The sequence below is a fragment of the Culex pipiens genome, chromosome 2 (assembly GCF_016801865.2).
Source record: "Culex pipiens pallens isolate TS chromosome 2, TS_CPP_V2, whole genome shotgun sequence".
Classification (NCBI taxonomy): Eukaryota; Metazoa; Arthropoda; class Insecta; order Diptera; family Culicidae; genus Culex; species Culex pipiens.
In genome coordinates this window covers 33,420,320-33,426,319 of record NC_068938.1, presented here as the reverse complement: position 1 = coordinate 33,426,319, position 6,000 = coordinate 33,420,320, and the positions used below count along the sequence as shown (strand labels likewise).

General features: G+C 34.4%; 1 protein-coding gene across 2 annotated transcripts in view; it reads left to right on the top strand.

The window, feature by feature from the left end:
- The first annotated feature begins 842 nt into the window (after positions 1 to 842).
- Positions 843 to 6,000, top strand: part of LOC120422038 (protein O-mannosyl-transferase TMTC2-like) — a 496,233-nt gene continuing 491,075 nt past the window's right edge. Inside the window, exon 1 of one of the 2 annotated variants that reach the window (XM_052708782.1) lies at positions 843 to 1,289. The gene's annotated coding sequence lies outside the window, so the exon portion shown is untranslated. Of the gene's footprint in view, positions 1,290 to 1,319; positions 1,566 to 6,000 lie in introns of those variants that run through there. The other variant, XM_052708783.1, reaches the window with a different exon arrangement.

Here is a 6,000-nt window from a genome sequence, read left to right as displayed (position 1 = left end):
ACTTTATGGATGAAGCCTAAATTAAATAAGATGATAAAACGCTGGAATTATCCTATACATATAAGGAAAGACTGTGTTTTATATTAAATCCCCAATAAATTCTACGAAAACCATTTCAAAAAACAACCCCTCTCCACCCACGATTTCCAACGGACCGTTCGATCAGCTGCCAACAAGCCAACAGTCACCAGTGTCAAAACGTTGTCATCGGATCCACTCAAACAGCAGCGACTGCAGCATCACCTAGCACAAAACGGCGCAAACCACAACTCGCTAACCTTTCTCAGCTGTCGCTTTTCTCACCTTCCTCCCAAGCCGTAGGAGAAAGGCGGTGAGAGGGCTGGCGGGAGCCAGAAACCAAGATTTTCACTCGCCAAAATACATCTCTTCGACTCCCACAGTCACTTGTTTTGGAGTTGGGAGTTGGAGAGGATGAGATCGCTTCAAAACAGAGAGGATGAGCAATGAGAGCGAACGCGGAGTGAGCGATGAGCAAGTGAGCGGCGAGGGGTAGGTTAGGGCTGATGGCTAAACAATGAGCAGACGATGACGATAATAGCTTTCACGCAATTATCACCCCCTCCGGAGGGAGGGGGTCACGCAAATTCACCTCTACGTGATGAGATGGTGGGTGCTTATCGCGCATGCTCACCACTCACCGCTCACCCGCTCACGGCTCGCTGCTGCGAGCCGTTCGAACTCACTTTCGAACTGGAGTGCATCGCCGCTCGCTCACGTGCTCTCGCTCTGCTCGTGCACGGTTCGCGTGAGCGAACTCTGCTCACCGGGCACGGTATTGGTGTGTTGGTCTAATAAAATCTGCGTTCGGTTCGGTGGGGCGAGTTAGTTGCGACCGTGTCCTTTAGCCGAAAGGATGATGAAAATTTCTCGCGAGCGGGTCGAATTCGTGCTTGTTGTGTTTTGAAAAAGTTGTGTTTCCAGTAGGACAGCTTGCCACAGCTAGTTTTCGCGTGCGTGCGTCCGTGTGTGCGTTTTCGGGGGTTTTTGGAAGGGAAAATTTCGTTTGCCTAATTTTCCGGGGACAGGCGCCCAAGTGAGTGCAGCGGTATTTAGTGAAAGAAATTCTCGTTTGAATCACGTGTCGTGAAATCCTGCAGTGAATTTGAGGGACGGGATTCGACACAGCTGGTCGGTCGGTGTTGCGTACCTTTGGGCGCAACAATATTGCGAGCAGAAAAAGTCGTGCAAATTGTGAAAAAGATCTTCGTCGCAAGAAGCTGGTGTTGAAAGGAAAAATCATCAGCTGCATCTCCAAAACTGTGATTCTGGTGCGTTATCATACCAAAGTCAAGTCACTACAAGTATGCTGAAAGTGCAGCGGGGGTGGTGATGGTGGTGGTGATAAAGGCTTCCTCCCTAATTCCTTGTTTTTGAAAGGGAAAAGAGGATGATTCCTGGTAGCGAAGCAAAGGGCTGGATGTGAAATCCCTAAGGGATGCCCAAAACGAGTTTCATGAATGGTGGTGGTGCGGTGTGATGTTTTGGTGAATCGTGGTGTGGGTGGTATCATCGTAATTTTGAGCCCAAACTAGGGTGCCGGACCAGTAAGTTTTCAATTATTTTCGATTCTCTCTTGGGTTGGGGAGGGGTTCGGGCTTTGTGATAGGGCATGGGGTAATGCTTTGGAGTTAATGGATTCGTCGAAAAGTTATCTGATATTTAATGTTTTCATTTGTGCTGTTGACTTTAATTTGGCCGATTTGCATTAGAGAATTTGGTTATATCGAAATCAATGTTGAAAAATTAAATAGAAGTTCAAAGTTATTTTAACAACTGTTCATGCAGATTAAAGCTATAAATACGTTTTCAAAATAGCTGATCACAGTTACCATTTCCTAGGAATCATGAAGCATTACAGGCTGAACGAGTTTTAATTTTCGGAGAATGCACAGCACAAAATTGATTGAATCCAATTCAATGTTTTTATTTTATATTTCCCTGTTCCATTCCAGGAAAGAAGCGAGTTCAGTCATGATTTCAGTGGTTTTTGCATACACAATGAGGATTGCTGCTTTTTCATTCGTGGAATTTTTTAACGGTTGCTCTGTTAGTGAAGATTGAGACAACTTTTATTTCAATTTGATCAATTAAACACATTTTTTTCTAGCATTTGTTCCTTTTTTTATAACGGTTTATGAGCAAATATAAACATGGAGTGTATCCTGCTTATTCCGATGGAAACTGACATAAGGTGTGAGGGGGATACACTCAATGTTTACATTTGCTTAATGGACATTCAAAAATGTTTAAATATGAATCTTTTACCTCCACTTTGATTGGAAAAGTTATTTATTGGATTCCGGAATATTAACGTAAAAAATGTGTTGATACATTTGATAACTGCCAATGTTTGCAAAAATGACCCATATCTAAAAATAGCAAGCTGAGAAAAAACGCAGTGTTAGTTTGTCCCACACAAAGTGCTACGTTTTTAGTTTTCGCGAAAAAACAAAAACTGATTTTTCTCCATTTTTCTACAGCAAACTTCTGTATATTATTGATTTTTGAAAATACACAAGATTTTGAATAAAAAGTATGAATAACTCAAAAGTGATGAAAACACATGGGACATTAATGCGAAAAGGGGCAGTGTAGTATCCTTACTAACTGTTTTAAATTTAGCTTCTGTTCATAATAAAAAAATAAACATTAACTGTTATGAATTAATTTCAATTTTACCATAGTGTTCAATAAGCAAAATAAAACATAATTGTGAATTATTTAATGGAAGTTATAAAAAGTTAACAATTGAATATTTTCCACACTTTTCCACAGTTTTCACGTGATTAGTTTTGCTTGATTTCATTTATTTGTTAGTTTTTATTTCAAGATTTGTTCCAACCAAGGGGAAAAAAGATTGCTGAAAATTAAATGTTTATGGTCAAAACTTGACCAATCGGTTGTAATTTTTTGCAAATATTGAATAACTCTAACATTTGTTATAGTATTTTTAATCTTACTGATCATTTTTAAGGCTTTTATTGAATTTTAATCTTTGGAAACCAACATCGATTTTTTTACAATATTGTAGAATAACTGATATTTTCACGAATTATTTGATATTTTGAAAATAAAAACATTTTTTGCTTCGTAGAAAAATATGAATTAAATTTGAAATTTGTTTTTTTGTCCCCCTCGACCTCGATCTTAAAAATTTCTTTCAGCCTTGAATCATTTTCGAAAGTCCAACATTAAGATTAACTGGCAATTGATGGGACAATTATGCATTTAAAAACAACCTTCTATAATTTTTCTCCTTTCTTCAATCATGTTTTATTTTTAATTATGTTTGCAAAAGGAAGAATTATTCCATGCATTGTATCAACTTAAGAGCAATTCTCTACGAAATAGGCTGATTATGTGTATTCCATTTGATGTATTCGGCAACACTGCAGGCATTGTTGAGAACTTTTTTAAAAATGTATCGTGGATTTTTTTTTTTTTGATATATACAAAAATAAATTTCACAAAATCAATCTCTTTTATTTTTTCTATTTTTTTATTTGTTTTAGGGGACAAAAAACCGCATCTTCATAGCCATAGGGGAATAAAAACATTGCCGCCGAGTTATGATTTGTGTTCCTTTTGTGGCACTATAGAGATTGGAAAGTGATCCCTAAATTTTCATTTTCATTTAAAAAATCAACTCTCACTTTTCAAAAGGATGTAATATTCATTATTTGAACTTTATGGAATGTTATTATTAATTCCAAAATTTTATAGAAAGTTATATTTTGTTCGTTCCATAGAACTTTAATATATTTTTTTTAAATACATATTATTTTGTCCCTACACGGAAAAAATCAATTCTCAAAATCGTGAATTAAATTCACGATTGCGAAAACCACGAAGTAATATATTCACGTTTATAGTGCAAATGCACCATACTCATGAATAATTTCCTTCGTGGTTCTCATATTCGTGAACTTAATTCACCATTACGAGAATCGTTTTTTTTCTGTGTGATCATTTAAAAAAACTGTTTTTATCAAGTTTATTCAAATAATATTTTGCTATTTTTTTTTTATTAATTGAATATTTTTTTCCGTAAAATTGCTTTAATTCGTGGTAGTTGCAAACCATTTATATTTATAAGTTAAAAACATTGTAATTGTCTGTTCTAAAACTTTGAAGAACATAGTTACACTCTTAAAAATAACCCTGTAAAGTTACAAAAATACGAAATTAAAAATGAAAAAAAAAAATACCCGTTTGAGCTTTGTAGATTGGAAAAATTCATCTAATTTCACATTTAATGACAAGTCTAAAAAATACAGTTGAGTACCGAAAAAATTGCATGTTTAAAAAAAAATTCTTGTTGAAAAACTCGATGTTTTAGTTTTAAGACACATGTTGTATTAGAGGGACATTAGAGACAATTATAGCCAACTTCTATGAGAATGAAAAAAATGTTATAAAATTTCTTACTCTTACAAAGCTTAAAGAACAGATTTAGAAACTGAATAAGAAATCTGTATATTCAAAAATACGACACGAATGCCATTGCAATGGTAAAGTGTCTTTAATAAAACTAATGATAATTAATTCTAAGAACAGAAGAAGCAATGTTTTTTTCAAGTTTTTTTTTTTTAAACTTGTCCTTTTTCGCATTTTTTAAACTGGATAGACTCGTACTGCTCCTCCGGCTTGAGAAAACAAAAAAAATCGATATTGGATTCGTAATCAGGGACAAAAATTACTTACCAGAACAATGTTTCACGCAAATTGAAGAGGGGTCGGGGCAACTTTTCCGTTTCCGTGTGATTTGGTGGAGAATCATCCACTCAACTTGATAGATTAGTATTCAAACATTTTTAGAAGTTGTTTTTTTTTTTCATCAAAAGATGATTCACATTTTTAAAAAAATTAACCCTCTATTGCCAGTTTTTTAATTTTTTTTATATTCGTCGTATTCAGAAGGTAACTTAGTTCTATGAAAAACTTTACTTCTCTTTTTAATATTTTTCTTGTTTCATTTTAAGTACAGTAATTTGCATTTATCATGTTTATTTAATGTTTGTTTCTAATAGTATTTGGTTTACTTTACTACCTCTTTTCATTACCTTTTGCCTAACCAATTTTTTCATGTTTTTACAGTCACTTTTTAAATTTTTGGCTTGTTTTTTGCATTTTCTGCTATAAAACGATTCCATTATCATTTAAATTGCAAAGAAATGCTTAAGGGCATTGTCTGGTACACTACAAAAATTACTGCATACTTATTTTTACGAAATAAAGGGGAAATGTTAGTAAAGAACAAAACCAAAGTTGACCCCAGAAAAAACGACATTTTTTAAATCATTGGCAAAGTCACATAAAACAAGTCAAACTTAAAAACATTAAATTTTCTTATATTTGAAGAATTCTTTTTCCAATGCATTTTAAATATCAAAAATTGGTTGAAAATTTGATATTTGGCCTGCCTAATCAACCATAATTATGATTTCATTGAAGAAGTGGATTATTTTTGTGTCATCACAACGCAAATTCGTACGAATTTGAGAGTGAACTGCATTATCGAATTTTTTGGACAATTTATTTTCTAGGTTATAAGTTTGAAACGTTATTTAATCAGGATTCAGAAAAAAATCTTCAAGTTCATAGGTATTTCTGTAAAAAAAGTTTATAGTAAATTTGGAAATTTTTGATTCCTGCTTCAAAACCGGATTGAGTCAAAACAAACATTTTTTTACTAGTTTGATCGTTTTCAAATATACTCGAAAAAACTTCTCAAAATTAATTTAGTTATTCAAAATAATTTGTTTCAATTTGAATCGCAGCTTTCACTCGCAACATTTCATCATGCCCCCTCCCCAAGAAAACTTCCCCAGTCTAATGACTTTTCCATTCGCCCGACAAGTTGATACTTCCGACATGCTCCTTTTCGAAGAACTTCCTCCAGAGAGCAATCACCCATTGACTGGCAACACTGTCAAGCGCTCTTCCGCACGAAAAAGTCTCATTTTCAGTGCACTCGAT